Source organism: Aethalodelphis obliquidens, unplaced genomic scaffold (genome assembly GCF_003676395.1).
Source record: "Aethalodelphis obliquidens isolate GAN/ISIS:26980383/991018 unplaced genomic scaffold, ASM367639v1 scaffold38, whole genome shotgun sequence".
Classification (NCBI taxonomy): Eukaryota; Metazoa; Chordata; class Mammalia; order Artiodactyla; family Delphinidae; genus Aethalodelphis; species Aethalodelphis obliquidens.
The window spans coordinates 15,819,862-15,844,133 of NW_020837982.1; positions in this window are offsets into that span (position 1 = coordinate 15,819,862).

Sequence of the window (24,272 nt, forward strand, 5' to 3'; positions counted from 1 at the left end):
GCACACAGTGGCCATGGCTGTTTGACTTCCCTCACTCTGCCGGGTCCTATTTTATCGGGCAGCCCTCAAGCTATCATCGCTAACATGTTCCTGAAACTGGCTAAAAGGGGGATGATAGACTTATATATCATAAGGGATTTTTAAAAGAGAGCTAGAATCCTTTAAAGCCCTAATGCAACTTCCCTTCTCGATTCAATGTTCAATAATGTATTTCCAGCACTTTGTGTAGGATCTATAATTATTTCTCCTATCCTTCACAACCGAATACACAACTGACTCCCTCAAGGGCACTGATGGGCCATTCAAGGTGGAAGAGTCCCCCGGGGGTCACGTTCTCAGTTATAAAAAGCTCATCTAGGGCTTCCCTGGTGGCGCAGTGGTTGGGAGTCCGCCTGCCGATGCAGGGGACAGGGGTTCGTGCCCCGGTCCGGGAAGATCCCACATGCCGCGGAGCGGCTGGGCCCGTGAGCCATGGCCGCTGAGCCTGCGCGTCTGGAGCCTGTGCTCCGCAATGGGAGAGGCCACAACAGTGAGAGGCCGCGTACCAAAAAACATAAATAAATAAATAAATAAATAAATTAAAAGCTCATCTAAACCAACCATCACTAGCATCTAGTTTTATTTTTTCATTCCCACTCTTGTTTATTATTACTGGGGATGAAAGATGATAAAGTACTCCCGAGATAGCACAAGATCTGCTGTAGTAACATATCTGTGGGCTCAAGCCTGCATTCCTCCTGTGAGAGCTTGGGATAGTCTGTTCCCATCCAACAGTCTGTTTTTCTGGGAACTGAAAGGGGGTTGAGGTCCCCAGGGTGCAGTGTCCTGAGAGAGGTGAGTAGAACGCACTGAGGAGCCTTCCTTCATCCTTCATACTTGTGCAGGTGCTAGAGGCTCGTTTATATCTTTAAAGATAAAGATGAAGCTGTTATCATTCCTCCATGGAATCCTGGCCTCGAAACATCTAGACCTTGCGTGCTTTCTCTTTTGATATATTTAGCAGAAGAAGGAGCCATGGAGGACACCACATCTCCGTGGGAAGCAGTCAACAATAGAAGACTCCGGAAACTCTTGGGAAGGGGAGTCGTCTGATAGGAGGGAAGCTCAGAGACTTGTTTGGGATACGCTGTTCCGTGTGACTTGAAGCAAGAAGAAGCTGGGGGCAGAGATGAGTTCATGCATTCAGTAAATATTTACTGAGTGCCTACCACTGCTCGGGACACAACCTAAATAAGACACATGTCTTGCCTCAAGTAATTCCTGGGGGAGATGAAGATGCAACGCAGCGTGACAAGGGGGCCATGCGGAGGAGCTGTGGGAAAGAAGGAGAGCGGGGACCAGCCTGATTTGGGGTGGGGGAAAGGAAGGGTCAAACCCATCCATCCGGTAGGATGCAGCCAGGTGATTGGCTGGAGGGTGGTCGGGAGGCAGAGGGAGAGAACCATGACAAAGATCTAGATGGGTAGGAATCCGGCCAGTTGGGAACTGCAGGCTGATCAGTGGGGACGTGCATGGAGTGTGTGGGAGAGGGGCGAGAGAGTTCCAGAGGGACCAGCAGAAGATGGGACCACAGGCAAGTTCACCGCAGTCCAGCTACTTCTGAGCCGCAGAGCCACAGATCCCTCCGGCCGGCTGCCTACCGGACACCTATTTGGACGTCTCCCTGAGCATCTCAGATAAAAACGTGCTCCCAGCTAAACTCTAGGTTCTCTTTCCTAAATCTCCTCCCCTCATCTCACCTGCTCAAAAGCAAAAACAGTGCAACCCTGGGGCCGAGAGCTGCTCCCTCCTTTGTGGCCAGCTCACAGGATAGACCACGTTCCTGGCTCTGCTCTCGAAGCTCTCCTACAGATTAGGAAACCCTTTCAAACTCCTCACGGGCCATTAACATCTTTCCTTCTTTCAGGGCGTTCTTTGAACGGACTGCCCTGTTTTAGAGGCAAGAAACGTAAATACGTCCCTGAAAAAATAAATTTTGACTTGAAGAGTTTGTAAAATCCAATTCTTTATCATCTTGATCATCTGAGTCCCTAAGTTGGTGAAATAACATTTCAAAACTGTCAGAAAGAAAAAAAAAAGTGGTCTGGATACACAGTGATTGATTTGAAGGGCCTGACAGCTCTAGTACTTAGCTTGGAATTTATGAATCAAAAGCTTTCAAACTTAACCCGAGAAAGTTTTTTTAAGTACTACTATTTCCACCTAGTTAAGGACTGTCATACAAATATGATTTATTTATAGTTATCATTCATGTATAGCGTGGAATTATCCAAGTTTTTAAAAAAATTTCTAATGACTTTTGTGCATTAACTCAATCAAAAGACTTTATTAAAATATTATCTTTCCCCTCCTGGATAAAGAAATTAATGCCTACTTATTACATGAAATTTAGAAACGATAGAAAAATATAATGAGAACATAAAAATCACTTGATTCCTACCACCTGGAGTTAAGCGTGGTGAACACCTAAAGGATCATATATTCAATTTTTTCTCTGCATAGTTGTATATAAATTTATGTGTGTATAACATAAAGACGATAAAAATATATAATTTTGTATCCTGCTTTATTTATTTAACAGAATATTTTTACTTAGTAAACATGCCCCTCACAATATGCTTTATTAGAAAACATAATTTTTAGTGACCTCAAGGTAGTCCATCTTATGGACTTATCATAATTTGCCTTTTTCCTGTTATTGGAATTTGTGCCTGTTTCTAATTTTTTACTGTTATAAATAATGCTTCAATGAAAATGTTGTACATAAATACTTATCCATTTTGGATTATTTCCTTAGTCTAGATATAAACAGGATTAGTAAGTGAATACAGAATCAAAGGTTATGACCTTTATAAAGACTTCAAAGAATTGCTTTCTCTCTTTTATAGCCATAGTTATACGGGAAAAATGGTTCTTCTGCAGTATCAGGTGGAAAAGAGTAGGATGTGAAATTGTATCTTCATCGTTACCTCCGTTATTTAAAACACATTAAAATGTGTGTCATACAAGAATATATATTGGAGTGATTGCCTCTGAGTAGTCAATTATTTCATTCACTTCTTTAGACTTTTTTTGTGTGTGTGTATGGTATGCAGGCTTCTCACTGCTGTGGCCTCTCCCGTTGCGGAGCACAGGCTCCGGACGCGCAGGCTCAGCGGCCACGGCTCACGGGCCCAGCCGCTCCGCGGCATGTGGGATCTTCCCGGACCGGGGCACGAACCCGTGTGCCCTGCGTCGGCAGGTTGACTCTCAACCACTGCGCCACCAGGGAAGCCCTACTTCTTTAGACTTTTAAACGTTTTTGTGGACAGTCTTTCTGCCCCCCGCCCCCCATGACATATTTTTACGGGCCACCTGTGTTCACCTCTATCCGTGCACTGCTTTCTCTTGTTTTAAATTCTTGGTTTACTTTCTTTTTTCAAGATGGTTATTTTTATATATGAAAGGTATGCACGCCAATGAATTCTTCAAGGCTTCTAACCTAAATGACGTCCCCCTGAGTCACCTGCCTCTTTCCACGCCTCAGAAGGCAACTCCGTTTCAACTCGTTCTGTGGATTTTTTTACATTGTATTCTCCTTCAAAGTCTTCTGATGACAGATTACTCCACGATCGAAGTTTATTAGTAGACACACAATTAGTGCTGAAGCCTTAAAGTTTTCTTCACATTATTCACGTCAAAATAAAGGTTCAAGTTAAGTTAAAATGAGCTTTCCTCAAGCTGGGTGCACGGACAGGATTAGATAAATCCATGATTCACAACCATTTAATTTTAAAGAGAAAAGTACAAATTATAAGTACAATTACAATTACTTAAGTTATATGTAATTACTAAAGAATTTTAAAGCATACTGCCTTTTAAAAGGTTTTAATTAATAAGTTTATTCAGAATATATTTATTGATGACCAACGATATTCTGACAGTGGGGGATTGAGATGTGGTCCTTGACCTCATGCAGGTGACACTCTGTTGAGAGGTGAAATGATTCTGGTACCCATTCTGGTGTGTGGTGTGGGTTTTCCAGCACCACCAAGGAGATGGCATCATGTCCACAGGTGAGGGCTCAGTCCTATTAGGCTGTCCTACCTCTTGCTCCAGATGCCAATCACAAGTCCAGGTTGTCCCCTGGGCTTCTGACCAACTGGCTAGAAATGGGAGGTTCCCATGAACCCCCTCCTTGGATTCACTTAAATGTCTGGAGCAGCTCACAGAACTCAGAGAAGGATTCTACTTACTAAATTTCCTGTTTATTATAAAAGGATATTGCTTCCCATAGGAACTGCTGGATGGAAGAGAGGCACAGGGCAAGACATGGGAAAAGGATGCATGTGTGGGGTTAGTGCCCTTATAAAGGAGATGCCACAGAGCTGCTCGGCTCTTCCACCGGGTGAGGACACAGCAAGAAGTCCATGACTTGGAAGACGGCCCTCTCCTGATCACTCTGGCACCCTGCTCTCAAACTTCCACCTCCAGAACTTTGAGAAGTAAATTTCTGTTGTTTAAAAGCTACCCAGGCTGTGGTATTTTGTTATAGCTGCCCGAATGGACCCAGACAGCTTGTCAGTTGCATCGCCGGAGACACTCACCTGGTCCCTGGAAGCACTGAGTTTCTAAGCCCTAGTGTGGAGGTGTGTGCTTAAATATTCTTTTTTAAAAAATTAGTGGTAAAATGTACATAAAATTTACCATTTTAAAGTGTATGTTCAGGGGTATTAGATTCATTCACATTGTTGTGCGGCCATCACCACCGTCCATCTCCAGAACTTTTCTCATCGACCTAAACTGAAACTCTGTCCCCATTAAACACTAATTCCCCATCTCCTTTTCCCCTGGCCCTTGGCAACCTCCATCCTCCTTTCTGTCTCTATGGTTTGGACTCCTCTAGGGACCTTGTAAAGTGGAATCATACAGTATGTGTCCTTTTGTGACTAGCTTACCTCGCTTAGCACCCATCCTCCAAGTTTATCCATGTTAAAGCAAGTTAAAATCTTCTTTCATTGGCAGAATAGTTTTCCATTGTGTGTATGGACCACACTTTGTTGATTCATTCATCTGTCGATGGACACTGGGGTAGCTTATGCTTTTTGGCCACTATGAACATGGGAGTGAAATATCTGAGTCCCTGCTTTCAATTCTTTGGGGTATCTACCCTTAAATATTCTCCTGTGTAAGTTCACATAGGGAAATTCTCCCCCCCGCACCGGGGTTTGTATGCATGTTTGGCTCCCAGCTTGTAGGTACAGGCTAACACAAGGATCTTTTCTCCTAATGAATCTCAAGGGTGCACCCTGTTACAAGCTACAGGGCAGTAACGGGAACAGAATTTCATGGTTGATCTCCACCGCCTCCCCACTAAATGGTTGTAAAAATGGGGGAGTGTGTGAGTGAGAGATTATTGTTACCTTAATTATTTTTGAGTCTGAGAAATTAATCAGTGTCCCAGTGATTGTTTACATTTGGCCATATAAGAACTGATCCCAGCTCGGCCGGCTTGTCCAGCTGTTCACAGATGTTGACATCTAGGAGGCTCATGAAAAGGGGTGCTGAAGGTATTTTCCTAATGATGTGTAACTAGTCAAAAATGACCTATGTGATTTCTACCCCAAATTTAGTTTAATCCATGACCTTTCTTTACTCAGAAAGGAGGGAGATCAAAAATATACTGTGACTACTGTAGTCCTTTGAAAATGGTGGCTTTCTTCCTGGTTGAAATGGTTATTTCTGTCACCAGGAAAAATATGGCTACAATACTATGGCCTGGATTTTGGGGGGACCTGCTTTATTTAGTAATACAAATAACTTACACATAGCATCAAATCATTCTATGAAAATGAGAGGCAATTTTGTCCTTAAATTTCTTTGTATCGATTCTTTTTACCAAAGGCTTGTTTATATTAACAACTTCACACTCTTTGGGAGAAAAGGATTTGCCAGACACTGTTAATCTCAAACCAGGCACAGTGAGAATTTATTTGCTCATCCATCTATTCAATAAATATTTACTGAAAACCTACTATGAGCCAAGTGTCTCCATTGGGCTCACTTCAGAGCAGAGCCTGAGGCAAGGATGCGGTGCAGGTGGTTTATCTGTGAGGTCACCCCCCGGAAGTGGGAGTGGGGGAGGGGCATGCAGTGAAAGGCGGGGCTCAGTCATGCTGTGGGCACCCGAGAAAGAAAAGTCCATGTACAGGCCAGGAGGGTGGGGCATTTATCCAACCAACCCCTTATTGGTTGAGAGTTACCCCTGGGGGCATTAATTTGTTTGCATACCTCCAGCAAACTCCTAAATAAAAAGAAGCAGTTTCTTGAGATGGGGAGCTGTCAGCTTGCAGGAACCTGGGCCCTGGTGATGTGGGGTTGGCGACTGGCAGTGTCTGCTGTGCCACCTTGGCTTCCTGCTAGAGATATAGAAATGCACAAAACAGGTACCCTCTCTGCTCTCATTTTTGGGGGAGGGGAGGACAGACACTAGACAAACACAAATTCTGGTTATAATTGTAATAAATGCCTATAAGAGTTTAGGATAAGTGCTTCATGGGGTGACTGACCCCATCTGGGGATGAAGATTATTTCAAATTCCAAATAAATGGAGTCTGAGTATACGATTTCTTGAGTATTTATTTATATACTATAAGAAAAGTTTGAAATTTGGTGTTGTAATTCCTGTCGGTTTTTGTCATCATCCTGAGAGTTATGCAGGATACCAGGTGGGAAGCTCACGCTGGAACTTTTGGTGGCAGCCTGATTGTGGCTAGATTGCTCTGATTGGACTGGCTGAGCAGTTATGATGAAATGGTTTACACGTGATACGTTTAAAAACATTATTTTCTAATGATAGCAATGATATAAGTTTACTAGAGACAATAAGGAAACCTATAGAGTATGTATTATGCATAGTGATTATTATATATAGTACATATATTTATTATAAGTAAGCATAGTGATTTTATATATTTTATTTTTCATAAATAATAGCAATTAAATATGTTATATATATTATAAATAATAACTCTCAAGAAAGATGCCTTGTTTAAGGGTAATTTCCCTCCAATCCTTTTTATTCACATGGATTTGCTAAGTCCTTGAGTCATCAATTTAATATTTAGTTTCCCTTATCCTTGGATATTCCTGAAAATGCATTGCATGTAGTGAGTTGTAAAACTACAGAAGTGCAGGATTGAATCACATACTAACTGAGGGAATGAGTCTCGCCAACCAACCCATGAGTAGGCCCATTTTACTAGAAATGTTCTGTTCTCTGTAAAGTTGGGGAAACACAAAATTTCCAGATAATTTCCACAAAATTTCCACGATATGTGAATATCATAGATGTGTCATCTGTGAATGTCAAGATCACATGTGTGTGTATTTCTCATATATTTAGTTGAAATTATACCAACTGTGCAGTAACATCTTATTTTATTTAACACTATTTTGGGGGCATTATTACAATTTTTTCATCATGATAATTCTGATGGCCAAATGATATTCTATAGCATGAATATATCATAATTTGCTTTTATGTCCAATTCTACTATTGGAATGTAAGTTGCTTCTAGGTCTGTGTTACTTTAATCAATACTGCAGTGAATATCTTGAGGATTAACCTGTGTCTGAATTTTTGAAATTTTCTTGGTATAGATATCTAAAATTGCAATTTCTCGGTCAAAGAGAATGAATATTTTTAAGGTTTCTAATAAATGTTGTCAAATTGCCTTCCAGAATAATTGAAATGTGGGTGTAAATTTTTAAAAAAATGACTCAACTCTTCAATTACATTGATGAATCTGTTCTGTCAAAATAATCAATCTGGTTGTGTATTCAGAGCTTTTAGATGCCTTTGCTTTCATTGTAAAAGGAATTTTACAATGAAAGTAAAATCTTCTATTTTTCCTTTTTGGGGATTAAGTCCCAATTTTTTTAGATCCCTGATACGTAAGCCTTGTTTGTGAGTCTATATGGGAAGGTGTGTACATATGTGCACATATGCACGTGGCCAATGGAATTCTGGACTTTTCCTCCACTTTTTGCCCTCCACTGTTATTATATTTTTCTTTGATGGTTTTTTAAAACCACGACTTTAGAGGTGGTTTCAGGATGACCTATTCATTTCCTCACTGAGATAATTTTTAAAGACCTAACATACCACCCAAAGCATGGAAGCCTTCAGGAGAGATTTGCTTTTGCTTTCTAGAAGAGGTTTACAGAGTGTTTTTAAAACCCCAGAGAAGATGAAGTTGTGTTTTATTCATGAAATAAAAACGGCCCGTTGACAACACGAGATTGGAAACCCTGTTTCTTTGGTAGCAATTTTTCTCACTCTCAGATCAGGAGGGGAGGACGGAGGCCTTGAACCCCTTTGCTCTTTCCCATTTATTTACCCAATCTATCAGCTTGACCGTTGGAACCAATGAGTCGATTAGGTCAAATGGTTGACCAACGCAAGTTAAACAAGTTACTCGCTTTAAAAAAATAAAAAAATAAAAGCAACCTCTTTTCTTGTTAACCACTCAATTGACCACATGAAATGTCCTGTCCTTCTGCGTTTGTGTGGTGTTGACAGCCAGTTGAGGCGATCAGGACAGAGCGGAGATGAGGACAAAAGAGCCTGATAACACTTGAAGTTTGGGCTGACGGAGGGGTCAGGGGCCACAAAAGCAAACTGAGATCAAGGATACACAGAGAGCTGGGGGCAAGGCCCATGCAAACCCGCGGTCACCGCGAGAGTGGCTGGGCTGCAGAGCCCGGTGGGCCGGCTGGGTACACAGTCACCCCACGGGGAAGGCTGCTGGCTGAGGCCACGGCCTGCCCATCCCAGCTGAACTTCGTCCCCCTCCACCCTGGTGAGAACCAGCCCTCCCTGAGTTCTGCCTGGGGACCCTGTAGGTGCAGAAAACTGAAAGCAGCTGGCAGGGAGGAATGTGGGGCGGAGGCAGGGCGCTGAGGTTGATTTGGGAAAGAATGAGCTTTACTGCTCCGCGTCCAGCCCACGCCATGCTTTAGGGCCAGTTTGATTCTTCCTGAGAAAAGATGCCGGGTGCCGGGAGCGGGGGTCTCAGTGTGTGAGAGCTGCTCTTCCATGTTCACCCAAATCTGAGGGGAACCAGGGAAAGAAAAAAATAAGTTAACTGAAGACTCAACTTTGGACATCTGCTTCTTTTTTTTTTTTAATTTCTTTTATTGAAGTACAGTTGATGTACAATGTTGTGTTAATTTCTGCTGCATGGAGAAGTGATTAGTTATACATACATATACATTGTTTTCGTATTCTTTTCCATCATGGTTTATCACAGGATGTTGAATACAGTTCCCTGTGCTATACAGTAGGACCTTGTTGTTTATCCATCTATATATACTAGTTTGCATCTGCTAATCCCAACCTCCCAGTTCATCCCTCCCACACCCCTCTCCCCCTTGGCAACCACAGGTCTGTTCTCTATGACATGCACTTTAAATCGTGTCCTAGCTCGGGTTTCTCAGAAGCAGTTCCCCAGGCGAAAGTTTTGTGTAAGTAATTTATTGGGGAGGTGATCCTAGGAAACACCGGATGGGAGGAGGGCAATTGAGATGTGGAAGGAAAACAAAAGTCAAGATGCACTATTGAGCAGATTCCCACGGTGGGCACCAGCGCTCAGTGTCTCTGGGGACCCCCAGGAGACAGTACAGAGCGAACTCCAGAGTTGCCCCACCCAAGAGGAAGGAGAACAGAGCTATTCACCTGGCAAGTCTTGCCAGCCAGGGGTGGAGGATTTTCTGGGAGCCGATACCTCCCTGGCTCACCCTCACTCTGGTGAAGGGGGCTCCCAGTGGCCAGGCAGAGGCCAAAGGTAGGGAGTCAGGGTGTAGGCAGTGGGAGATGTTCCAGGCAGCACTCGTGGCCACGGGGGGTACTAAGGGACACAGGAGGCGCTCCCAGGGCGGGTGTCACAAAACCCAAGTGTGTGTGCTCAGCCTACTAAACTACTGTTTAGTAGTTTCTTACGGTTAGTTACAATGTGGAATCTGAAATCATATCAATGAACTTTTTGTGACCTGTTGCATTAAAGTTTAGTAGCCTGGCTTGCACTTTGAATGAATCTTTAACCAATGCACGATTCTTAAAATAGTATGCAGGGGTCATTCAGAAGATATTGGTTCAGTGAGTTATGCAGATCTTCCAAAAAGGAATTCATTTTTAATACAGTATAAAACAGTCGCGTTAACTAATATCACAGCTGACATCATCAGAAAAATCTTTAAAATATTGCAACACTGTCAAGTTCACTGTGACAGATACACATCTTCTAAAATTCTAATTTTCAATGGAAACCTTTGTGTTTTATTATCGGGAACTGACACTGTCAATTGTTTTCCTTGAAGTGACAGACTCACTTTGTTCATTTTAAAGAACATGTCTGCTAAATACCCAGGTCTGAACCACTATAGCTTATCATTTCTCAAGTAATAACGAATTCCATAGAGGTGCCGGGGGAGGGGAGAGAATTAGTTCAGTGTGCAACTCAAGCAACTGCCCAGGTACTTTCCTTGGAGACGGCTGTTGTCCTTTAGGACCCAGCAGCAGTGTTTTTCTGTACTTTCCATTTTGTTACACAGAATATGAAAAACCCAGGCTTTCAAGGCAGTTAGGACTTAATAAAATTAATCACCATTGCTGTTTTATCACAGACACTTTTCTTTTTTTTACAAATTTTGATTTTTAATTTATTTATTTTTGGCTGTGCTGGGTCTTCGTTGTTGCACGCGGGCTTTCTGCAGTTGCAGCGAGCGGGGGCTACTCTTCATTGCGGTGCGTGGGCGTCTCATTTCGGTGACTTCTTTTGTTGCAGAGCACGGGCTCTAGGTGTGCGGGCTTCAGTACTCGTGGCACGTGGGCTCAGTAGTTGTGGCTCGTGGGCTCCAGAGCTCAGGCTCAGTAGTTGTGGCACACGGGCTTAGTTGCTCCACGGCATGTGGGATCTTCCCGGACCAGGGCTCGAACCTGTGTCCCCTGCATCGGCAGGCGGATTCTTAACCACTGCGCCGCCAGGGAAGCCCTTATCAAGGAGAGTCTTAAGCAACACTGCCTTGTTTCACTGTGTTGGCGGTGAACAATACAATGTTTACTAAGTCACATTTGACCACTGGCCCTGTTTGTGCTGGGGCTTCAGCAGGTTTACCCCCCTTGCTTTTGCACCATCAGTGCAATGGTCATCACAGTGAAAAAAGGCAAATAACAGCTTAGTGTTTGGGGATTTGGAGAATAGTTTGGATTTCACGGACTTCCTGAAGGTTGTCTGTGGGATATCCGGGCGTGCGGGCGGTCCACTGAGAACCACTGTGTTGAATAAAACACTGCTTGGCCGAAAATTTAAATGCATACTAAACACATATATGTAGTATGCATCTCCTTTATTTGTTTACAAAATTATTTTTGCTCTTCAAAAGTATCACAGACCTATAGTAGAAAATTAACTAAAGCAACTATATGACAGTTAAAATCGCCAGTAACCTCATCATCCACAAAACAACTCATTAATAGTTTGCTATTTGTGCTTTCAGATAAATACCTATATCTCTCTCTATGTATTTATCTACTTATATACCTTTATAAAAATGGAATTATATTAAACAAGCTATTATATAATCTGCCTCGTTCGTGTAACAATAAGGCATAAATATTTTTCTATACCATTAAACATTCTTATATAAATATAAATACAAATACAAAACGGGTGGTTGGTATCACATCCTATGGTTACATCAAAATTTATTTTAACCAAACCCAACTGTTGCAAATGTACCTGGTTTCCTATTGCTTTGCTATTATAAAAATTCTCCAGCCACCATTCTTGTGCCCGAAGTGTTAGATATATTATACATTTATATTTTCTCCCTGACTGTTAATTCTTAGAAGTGGAGTTGGTAGATATGGAATCTTCATGTTTTAAAAATAATAATGGATTTTGTCTAATTGTCTTCCAGAAGCTTGTCTCCACCAGGTCTCCTTGCCCGACGCTGTTCTATCACCTCTGACCTGCAGCATAGTCTCCTTGGCCCTGTGTTGAAGTGTTTGTCTCTGCTCTGTTCAGTTGTGTAACACTCATCCAGCCCCTTAATACACACACACGCACACACACACATGCACACACCACGTGCCAGGGCCCCCAGTCTTCCACTCACTGTGAAACCTGGGATCTGGCTGAGGAATAAGGTCCTGGGTCAGGAGAACTGAGCTCAACCCCCTGGAAGAAAGTTAAACCCACACCAACCTCCTCTACCATTTTCAGGCTTGAACCTTGGAATGTATTCGATGCTGGCGGAGACAGAATGGAGTTCACTAAGGTCCACTGTTTTCACATAACATAGAATGGACCATTTTAACCTTTTTTTTTTTTTTTTTTTGCGGTACGCGGGCCTCTCACTGTCGTGGCCTCTCCCGTTGCGGAGCACAGGCTCCGGACGCGCAGGCTCAGTGGTCATGGCTCACGGGCCCAGCCGCTCCGCGGCACGTGGGATCCTCCCAGACCGGGACATGAACCCGCGTCCCCTGCATCGGCAGGCGGACTCCCAACCACTGCGCCGCCAGGGAAGCCGTCTCCGTGAATTTGACTCTTCCGGGTGCCTCATATAAGTGGAATCATCTGTATTTGTCTTTTTGTCACTGAGTTCTTTCACTCACCTTAACTGACCCACCGATTTTGACAACCTGCTTTTATGAGCCCCTATCTGACAGCACCAGGATGGTTTGATTTGAGTGTGTTTGCAAGAGGATAACATGAGGATTTCCACGTCCCTGAGCAAATTTGATCAGGAGAGGGGAAATATAAACGGAGTTCTTGTCCTTGAGAGGGGTCATTTGTCTAAATGCATTTTCAGAAGAAGCAGCCCAGCATTATTATCGACGAGGCTTTGTTGAATGTCTGTTGATTTAAACAACAAAACCAGTATTTCAGGCATGTATTCTCTTGACATTTCTGTGATGAGAAGCACACCATTCTGGACCAGGAAGATTTCAGAATTACTGGGACCGCATTATCTTTACTCCTCTAAACCGGAAGGACTCCTCATTCTGAAGACCAGTCTGGACCTACTGTTCTTTTTCTGATGGAAAAAGATGGAATGTTACTGAGTTGGGTTTCTCTTTGTGGAAGTTCAGGTGTAGTACAAGCATTCACACCCCAAAGCCCCATGTCAATGGCGTTCCAATCCTTTATTCAAGTTAATTTAAGCTATCAACAAAGTCCTCAGCAACATGGATGGACCTAGAGGTTGTCATACAGAGTGAAGTAAGTCAGACAGAGAAGGACAAATATCGTATATCGCATATGTGTGGAATCTAAAAAAATGGTACAAAGGCAAACTTATCTACAAAACAGAAATAGAGTCACAGATGTAGAAAACCATCTTACGATTCCCTAGGGGGAAGGGGGGAGGCATAAACTGGGAGATTGGGATTGACATATACACACTACTATACATAAAATAGCTAGCTAGTAAGGACCTACCGTACAGCACAAGGACCTCTACTCAATACTATGTAATGACCTATATGGGGAAAGAATCTAAAAAAGAGTGGCTAGACGGGTATGTATAACTGATTCACTTTGCTGTCCACCTGAGACTAGCACAACATTGTACATCCGCTCTGTTCCAATAAAAATTAAAACAAAACAAAACAGAGTCTAAGGAATGCAGACACGGGGCTGCAGAGTAGGCTGTGTGGAGGCTGGAGGCTGTCTACGTCAAAGAGGGCTTACTCTAATAGTAGATTCTGATTTCTTCCGAGGGCTTGCTCTGCGGAAGGCACCTGGTTATTGAGTGTATTAGCTAATTTCGTTTGACAAAAATGCTATCTTGCAAATAAAGAAACAGAGGATAGAGGGGTTAAAAACTTCCTACAATTGCAGTTAGTTGTAGAGCAGGATTGGAATTCAGGCAATCAAGTTCCAGACTCGAGGGGTTTAATAAGCTCATCCTACGATCCCTGACCTTAGTATTTATTAGACTGATGTATTGGAGAAAAAACTTTTTAAGAGTGACATAACCATTGTATTTACAAATGTTCGTAAAATATAAAGAGCTGGAAGTGATATTCGTTGTGATTATGTAAACATACAATGAAAGTTCTTCTTAATAAATGGTTTTTGAAAATGTTTTGGCAGGGGCCCTGCCAGCAAAAACATTTGGAAACTCTGTTTAGTTTACAAATGATTTTGGAAAAGGATGATAAGAATAATCTAATTTGATTAGAAATGAGAAAAGACGAAAAGTTATTTAAATCTAATTGATGAGGGCTTCCCTGGTGGCGCAGTGGTTGAGAGTCCGCCTGCCGATGCAGGGGACACGGGTTCGTGCCCTGGTCCGGGAGGATCCCACATGCCGCGCGGAACAGCTAGGCCCGTGAGCCATGGCCGCTGAGCCTGCGCGTCCGGAGCCTGTGCTCCGCAACGGGAGAGGCCACAACAGTGAGAGGCCCACGTACCGCAAAAAAAAAAAAATCTAATTGATGAAAAACAAGACTTTAAATATTACTTTAATTATCTGGGGTACACCAACACAATATCAGTCAAAGACAAAATAAGGGACTGTTTTCAATATAGTATATGAAAATGACTTACCTTGTGAAAATAGAATCGGGAATCACTCAGTTCTGAGAACAATGTTATTAAACAAAGTAAGCGTGTAAGAGAGGCAAAGTGCATTGCACCCAAATGACCACAAACCCAGCAAGTATAAGGAAAATTTTTGATGGCCTTTCTTCCTTGTTAATAATGGTATATGAAGCTATGCACTACTTTTTCAACCAAACACTCAAACCCGGTGGAAAAAGCCTGTGCATTTCATCCGGGATTCTGACAGCAGATTAGGCAAGACCCCCAGGGAGGGGACAGCTGGTGGTATGACACCCAGCCACCTATTGGAAATTTAAAGGCATTTTCCGCTTTCAGATCTCTATCACACCCTCTGCTTCACTCAAGAAGCAGATGATTACAATCCCCCAGGAGCCAATCAGAGGGACCTCAGGGCAAAGAGGTTATTTGATTCGATTACAAGACTATCTGATGGCTATCTACAAGGCTCTCAGAGCTGTGTGGTTGCGGACAGATGTGGGGGCTACAGAAAAGATGGATAAGATGGTGGGCGAGGTCTTAAGGAGTTTATGGTCCTTTTAGGGAAGAGGAGACAAAAATCCTGAAGTAGAGAGACAGCAGGGAGGGAGGAAGGAAACTGGAAAGTGAGAGCTTCAGTCAATAAGAGCCTGGAAGACAGAGAGAGAGAGAGAGAGACAGAGACAGAGAGAGAGGGTAGGGGCTGTGTCTGGAGGTGTGAAACTCAAGGTTTGCAGCCATGGCATCTGACATGAGCATAACAGGGGTCTCCAAAGAGCAAAGCAATATGGTGGTACAGAGCCGGGAACTATAGTGCGAGAGAACTTTCCTGAAATATGACAAGGTTGGAAACTACATATTGAAATCGACCGTGTCCCTGAGAGTGTCAACCCGGGATAAGCAACACCAACACATATTCGAGTAAATGTTTTGGATTAAAAAAAAAAGAAAAGAGATCCTCTGGACAAGAGATAAAAGCAGCCAGGGACTCAAAGGGAACTCGATTCTCATCAGATCTTTGACCGCAAGCCTTTATGCTAGAGGCAAAGGAGCGGCGTCTTTAAGACAATCCTTTACTGAGGAATGTTCTGGAAGATGAACAAAGAGAACTGAAATGGTTGGAGGTGGCGACATCAGGGCTGGTGTAGAGCTTTCAACCTCAAGTTACCATAGAACTAAGATGAGAGCTAAAGAGGCGGCCGGGCCGTGCTTCCTATGGTGCTGTGATCTGACATTGCAGGTACAGACTGACCCCAAAAATGAGGGGGAAAGAGGAAAAGCGTGTGCAGAAAACCTTTCACCACTCTCAGAGGTTAGATGTGGTGGTGGGGTGTGATAGTGTTGGTCTGAGGCTGTTGCTGTGTGCAGTGTGACACACACAATCTCTTTGTACCTGCCCGCAGGGTAGATCACCCAGATACGAGAGTGATATTTCGTGTCTCCCTTTTACCAGGTTTTCGTTGTGTTTGTTAAATTTCCCAGTAGCCACACTTTATAGTGGTATTCCTTCTGGATATCCCAGGTTTCGGGTCTGGGCAGAAGGCCTCTGCTCACTCCTACTGTCATTCTCACCAGATTCCTGACGGTCAGGCTTAGTACGTGTTTAAATCTCAAAGACTATATTCAGACTGATGAGGACTTTCTGTTGATTTTATTCGTCTCTAAATGTCTGTCCTGGACCACAGATAGCCATGGTGCATTTCCAGCTAGGTGATGAACAGAATTCACCCAACATTCCACTGGGAAGAGTCTGTTGTGTTGAAAACCCAGACTCCTCCCCAGCCCCTCTAGAATTTATCATGAGAAAACGTTGGATGCCCATGACTCAGAAGCATGCATTTTAGTTTTCTTCATAGCACTTACCACTTTGTGACTGCTAACAGCCGCCCCTTGCTATCCGAGGGTGATTGGTCCCAGGACCCCGCCCACTAACGGAGACCTAAACTCAGGGGTGCTCAAGTCCCTTATAAAAAATGGCTTAATATTTGCATATAACCTACTCACATCCTACCATATACTTTAAATCATCTCTAGATTACTTATAATACCTAATATAATGTAAATGCTGTGTAAATAGTTGTAAATACAATGCTATGTAAATAGTTGCCGGTACAAGGCAAATTCAAGCTTTGCTTTTTGGAACTTTCTGGAAAATTTTTTTTCTGACTATTTTCCATCCGAGGTTGGTTGAATCTGCAGATGTGGAATCCATGGACCCGGAGGACTGACTGTATATTGTGTTCATGGACACTGACCTCATGGCATCCAGGACCTTGTTTGTTTCCTGCTGCTTTCTCAGCATCTGTCGTCAGTGGTATCTTAATAAATACTTGTTGAATGAATGAACGATGACATGCTTTCAGATATTAAGTATTCACGTTAAAGCAAATATGTGTGTTCTTAAAAGAGGGCTCCACTAAGTGTACTCAGCTTTATCACAGACATTTTAGAGTAGAAGAGGGAGAAAAATACAGGGAATTCTGTCCAGTTCCAGAGAAACATTCCCAAAGTCACCTCTGGTACCTATTAGTCTTAAGATTATCTACACATCTTCCAGAATTGACGAGACTATTTAAAAATTTTTTCCACTAAATAACTAGCTGTTGCATATTTCACCTACATTAATACATGAATGAATAAAACAAATATTAATATTTTAGTAGATTGAAATAGGGCTATCATTCAACAATACTGTATACCATCACAAAATGTTGTATTTTTAGTAAGAAAGAAAATTAATTTTTTCAGCTAAAAATGAGCTATGTTATATGCAAAAAAGTGTAAAAAAAAGCAAATGCATAGATTTTTCCTTTAAAAAATACATGAATGGTTAAAAACATAAAAAATAAATTGAAAAAATAAATGAGTGGAAGCATGCAATATATATTGTTTTCACCTTGATGTTTTTAAAAGAAATAAAAAAAAAATTTGAAAAAGCAAATGAATGAAAGCAAGCTATATATTTTGCTTTCCCCTTTACTTTTTAAAAATTCATATAATATCTGGGACACTGTTCCTTATCAATCCGTACAAAGTTTACTCGTTTGTGGTAGCTGCATATTGTATAGATTTACTATACTGTATTGTACCAGTCACCTATGCATGGACATTTAGGTAGTTTCCAATCTTCTGCTGGTTGAACAAAGCTGTAATGGCCAATCACATATCTAGGTGATGCCATAAATCTGAGAGCGCGTGTATCTGTGGGACAAATTCTGGGAAGTGAACTTTCTGGACAAAGGGTATATGTGTTTGTGATTCTGAAAGATTTCACTCAGTTACCAGCTGTAGAAGTTATATCAATTCACACACTCCAGCCAATCATGAGAGCCCTTTAACCCCCTTTCATGGGCACTTGGGACCTCGTATGTGCCCAGGAGGGGACTACTAGAGGCACCAAAGACTTGGATCCTTTCTGTACTGAGGTGACCATAGTTTGGGAATAAAAAACGAGGACGCAGGCAAATATACTTATGGGAAAAACAGGCTGGCGTATTTCTACTCGAGGGTGTTGTGAATTTTCTGGAATGTATCGTCACATTGCCAAGCTCTGATATGCATGTAAGTGCTTGTAGGAGCTATAATTTACTGAGTAGGTAGGTGTCTATCCTCTAAAGTACATCTTGGCAGAATTTGTACAAAGACATTTCAGAAGCTGGGAGCCTTAGGCCAAGGCACTCTTTGGCCACTGGACCGATGGATTCTGAGCTGACGTTATTTTGTTTGAAAGAAGGTGAGGGGGGGACCACATATCCGGGAGTGATTGCTGTATGGTCGATGAACTCAGCAGTGGCACGAGTCCAACTCCGTCATTAAGGCCATGTGTACATGACGTGAAAACAACCTGTGAATTCCCTGTGTTCAGATATTTGGTCTGTTCCATGGGGGCGGGGCGGGGGGTTCAGTTAAGCTGATGGTTAGATTTAATTGAGTGGCTGCTTGGATGGATGAGACAGTTCCATTAAAATGGTTGATCCAATTAGTCATGTGAGATGATTGAAATACTGGATCAATCGCCCCTGGGTTAGTGTTTTCTTTCAAGGCAGGCTTAGCAGTGGGAACCATGGCCCCTCATTTTAGCACCTGGGTGGCCTTAGCTGTGATGTGGGCTTCCAAAGTGTGCCCTTTAATCCCGGGAAAGCCCAGGCCATGCAGACAATCTGCCTCAATAATAGTAGCAGTACGTGCAGTTTACTATTGTTTTTATAGTATTTTGAATCACAAAGGGATGGAGGCTGCGGTAACCTTTTTAAGAGTCTAGGCTCTCTAGAGGTCTTAAGTCAGCCCTGTAAAAACAGGGATGTATGTGTTTGTTGTCCTTATTTCATGGGTGCACTCTACAAAGCTCATTGCCCAAGAAACTCTTGGTTCATTTCCTTAAAACTTAGGCACAAACTACTACCAGGAATAAGATGGGGCCATGCCATTTGTCAGTGGTTAAATAATAAGCATTGCGTGATGATCTGACAAACAGATCAGAGCTGGCTTTTTCACTGCGAGTCTACAGTTGGAAATAGAACCTTTTATTAAATACAGCTCATCTTAGCAACATTCAATAACATATTATACATCATAGGAATGCTTGTTCATCGTGGAAGAAAATAGCCATGCCAAATTGGGAAAAGAAAGAAAAGAAAAAATCTCCTGAGTCTATCTCTCCATCCAAATTATGTTATGATCCACTTTGAATTTTGGGGGTGGGGAAGAGGCAGGTAAAAATAACTCCGGGGCTTCCCTGGTGGCGCAGTGGTTGAGTTTCCGCCTGCCGATGCAGGGGACGCGGGTTCGTGTCCCGGTCCGGGAAGATCCCACATGCCGCGGAGCGGCTGGGCCCGTGAGCCATGGCCGCCGAGCCTGCGCGTCCGGAGCCTGTGCTCCGCAACGGGAAAGGCCACAGCAGTGAGAGGCCCGCGTACCGCCAAAAAATAATAATAATAATAAAAATTTAAAAAAACTTCAATCAAATCTGTATTTTAGGATTATTTCCTCCCTGTAAGAAAATTGAAAGTAAACTATCAAAAAAGCACCTAGGTACAATTTGGTGCCTTTCTAATCCTAATTGTACACACAAATTGTATTATAATCTTGAATCTAGGGGAAAAACTTCACAGCTCTCCATGTGCAAATCAAAATCCTTCGTTTCTGGGCGTCAACTCTCTCTCTCAGGTGTGAGAGCTTATCTGATGCTGCTTTTCGCAATGTGCGGGGAAAACCGTAGTTTTCGTTGCTAACGTTTTACAGTAACTCCTCAAGCTTAACAGCTACAGAAACTTGTATCTCTGTGACAGGTGTCTGCACGAGGCAGGTGGAGGTCCCATTTCAGCCTCGGGACCCCTGTGGTGATAATTGCCAGTCAGACAATTGATCTGTCTTTGGGGCTGGGGATGAAATGAGCCGCTTTACTCTTGGCTTTCTGCTGCTGTTTCTTGTGAACTGAATTCTAAATATAATAAAATTATCCTCATGACAAGTGGCTGTTTTAAAAACCTGCTCCCATTATGTATGACTGATTCACTTTGTTATAAAGCAGAAACTAACACACCATTGTAAAGCAATTATACCCCAATAAAGATGTTAAAAAAAAAAAAAAAAAAACCTGCTCCCAGCACTGACTGTGTCATGAGTACATCTCAGTGTAGGCCAAGAATGGGTTCTGGAAGAACCAGGCTCCCTGTCAGTAAAAGTAATTTTAAACACCTTTATTTGAATGAAAAAAATAAAATCAACAAGATAGAAGAAGGAACAGATAGCAAACCTGTGTCACCCCACTCTCACCCCCCCCACAGAGTCATGGATGGGAGGAAAGACCATTTATTGAGCATCTACTATGAGCAGCACTTCCCCTCCCCTCCCCTTATTTAAGGACAGTATGGGAAGGTGAGAGACACATTGGAAAGGAGGGGAGAGACAGGGTAGGGTAGAAAGGAGAGAGGGAAAAGTAGAAGAAAGATTCCTGAAGTCCAGTTTCCCTTATTTTGGGGGGTATTATTTTATTGTCATAAAATATATAACATAATACATAACATAAAATTGACCTTATTTTTCTTCTTCTTCTTTTTTCCCTTTTTTTGCGGTACGAGGGCCGCTCACTGTTGTGGCCTCTCCCGTTGCGGAGCACAGGCTCCAGACGCGCAGGCTCAGCGGCCATGGCTCACGGGCCCAGCCGCTCCGCGGCATGTGGGATTCTCCCGGACCGGGGCACGAACCCGTGTCCCCTGCATCGGCAGGCGGACTCTCAACCACTGCACCACCAGGGAAGCCCAACAAAGGGTTTTCATTTTGTTTTAAACTGGAGACTGACTTTAAGGGGAAAAAAATCCAAATAAAAGCAAGGGCTCCCATCCCCCCTTCTTGTCTCTCCTCCCCACCCCCATAAGTATGGAAAAGTGACTGGCATCCCATGTTTATAAGGCTGCTCTGCGATGCGACTGCTCCTCTAGGACTTTATTAATGACATTTACGATTCCTGGAATAACTACCCCATGCTGTTCTCCCAACACCGGGCCCTGGAGAAGTCATCACCCTAGTGATCATGACAGAACTGAATTCTAACAGGCTGCCTGCTGGTGCAATACGCTATGAGTCACTCCCCATGTTCTGGCAGTAAAAACAAATTAAATTAAGGATCCCTGTTCACCAAAGGCCTAATTCTCATTTCTGCAAAGTTTCCATTAAACAAAGTCGTCTACAGGAAGTACATACTAACATTCTCCCCCCGGGAACTAAATGCAAAGGTAATTCCAATAGGAGAATTATTAAATTTCCCCATTAATTGTGTGTTACACCCTCTCAGCATTTATTAATCCTATTAGGAAGATTCAACGATCTGCCCTCTTTGAATTCTGTAAAGCATTTATGGAAATTAGATTTCGTTGGGGAGATGTGAATTGCTGAAAATCAGAAATGAACAAAGGAATAGATTAAAGGGAGTTTGCTTTGGTAATAAAGATGGTGAGGGAGTTTCTTCCTTTTATTAATAGCATGGAAACATTTCAGAGAATATTTTAATGTTGTTTTCCCCTGAAAGAACCCCAGTCCAAGTAGTTTTTCTTCCCTCATTTAATGACAGTGATTTTTACCTTGCCTTTGATTTAGGGGTCCTTGGAAAGGAGGCCTGGTGTCTGGGAAAAGCAGGTGAGGTTTCCACCTGCTGGGTGTGTAGATGAAAGGGTAGCCCTTGGAGGAGGTGTGTGGGTGTGCTTCCCAAACCCATCAGTTTGTTGGTTGATTGGTTGATTGTTACTGCAAGACTTCAGTGAATTGTTCATTTTCTGACATTCCACTTCATTCAGGATGGATTCCGGGGTTCACAGTATTTTCCAGGTACATGTGAGCAGGGCTGTGTGTAAACATCAGAGTAGAAAACCTGCCAGAGCGACAGAACACAATTTATTGAGTGCCGATCAAGTACTGGGGACTATATACTTGATGCTTTTATAGATCCTTTTTAAATTTTGGTTCTCACAGCAGGGCTCTAAGGTAGGTATTTTTATTTTATGTGATGGATGAGAAAACTCGCCCCAGGTCACATAGCTTGTCAGTGGCAGAACTGGAATTCATTCATTCATCCATTCAATACACTGGTACCGATTTTGCACTAGACGTGGTGCTAAGCTCTGAGGTTCAACAACTCTTTGTGTCATTTATTGAGATGTTTTATTACCTTTTCTTTCTTCAAAAAAAAGCTGGTGGGTTGAATGTCTCATATATTTTTTAAAATACAAAATTTATGGATGTGTAATCGTGCTTTATCTTCAACATGCAGTTAGTAATGTTTTCTTTTTGCTGTTCCTTTACAGCAGTGTCTTCCACGTGTGGTCCCAGGACCTACAGAGACAGTATCCTGGGGGAGCACTTGTTAGAAAGGCAGATTCTCACGGTTCATCCCAGGCCTATCCGCTTGGAAATCCTGGGGAGTGGGACATGGAAATCCAGATCTTAACAAGATCTCCAGGAGGTTCTGACGTTGCTTAAAGTTTTCATGGCTTCATGGACTGGGCAAGTAACAGAGACAGGAAAGGAAGGAGTGAAACTGTCATGTGTTCAGCACCTACTCGCTGCTAGATAGTGTCCTGAGAGCTTTATGTTCAAGACCTCATCTAATCCTCACGACTCCTACCTCCTGTGGAGTAAATATTATAAACCATATTTGTACTAATGAAGAACCTGAACGTCAGGATGGTAAACGGACTTGCCTGAGGTCATATAGCCAGAGTCAAGGTCGAGGTTTGAACCCTGGCCTGACTTTAAAGACCATGCTTTTTTCTAGTGCCTCATGCTGCATTAGGAAACGAGAGGCCTGAGAGCGTCATTCATGGTGAAAGGTAGAGATAAGCACAGACCCATAAGCAGAGCCTTGGGGAGGACACAGTGTCGCCTGGGGCCCCCTAGTGTGACACCCTACATGTGCATGTTGAGTGCAGCAGAGAGCAACAAGGATCAGCATGACAATGGATGTAAGACAAGAATCTCTTTCTCTCAAATATTCTGCAGAAAGTTGAGCCCGGAAGGGAGTAGAGGGGAAGCGAACTGCTATTATGAGAATAAGGGCTGTCCACATGGCAGATGTTAGGCTTTGTGCTAATACCAAAATAATGATTGTGTAATCACGTGCTAGTGATGTTGGTGGTGATGGTGGTGGAGATGGAGGTGGTGGTGATGATAGAGATGGTGGTGATGGTGGAGCTGGTGGTAGTAGTTGTAATGGTTATGGCAGTTACCACTTACCAAGCTCTAGTTAAATGCCAGGTATTGTATTATAATGGAGGTTACTTGTATTGTCTCTTTTAATCCTTCAACAACCCAATGGGAGGTGGAGGATGGAAGATTCCATTACCACCATTCTACCATGAAGAAACGGAGGCTTCCAAAAGCTGCACACTTGCCCAAATTTAAAGTGCCAAAGCTGAAACGGGAGTGATCTATGCGCTGATAATAAGGGCCACCTAGCGGAGTGCTTACTCAGTTCTAGGTCCTCTGCTTGGCATTTTAGCGAACGCTCATCAGATCTTTATTAGGCAGACATCACTGCAGATAAAGAAACAGAAGCACAAGAGGTAAGTAGTGTATTGCTCACAGATCTATAAGCAGCAGAGCCAGAAATTAACCTGGAGCCCACATCTGGCCACTAAACTGTACCCTCCCAGCATATATTGGGAGGCGGGGAGTCGAATCTTCAGAATTAGCCTGATCCTTTACAAGATTTCATGATGACTTACTGGATTTTTCTGGTGCTTCCCTAGGGAAATTGTTAAAGTTTCTACCTTTATAAGACCCTGGGAACTTCAGGTCCCAATTTTCAGTTGCATCAAAGTGTTGCAAGTCTTTGCAGTTCTTTACATTTCCACATTGGGCACTTGGAATTGCACTTATCCAGTCCAAATTCCATAGTAATTGACCGATTGAAACAGGATTCTATTTCAAGTGTGCTTTGTAATTGAGCACTCTTCTCCGGCTATAGCTGCGGGTCATCCCTATAAAAGAAAAGACAAATCTTGAAGTCTTATCTCTTTCTGAGATAGGAACCATAATTTGGCTTATTTTGCATCCTACAAGAGTGGGTTCAAAGCTAAGCTAATTACAAAGGGCTCCAGCTGTCACTCTGGAAGATGCCTTTTTGTACATCCATCGGGAAAGGATCTGTTCCTATGGGGGCATCTATATCTTACAGATATCAAATGCTGC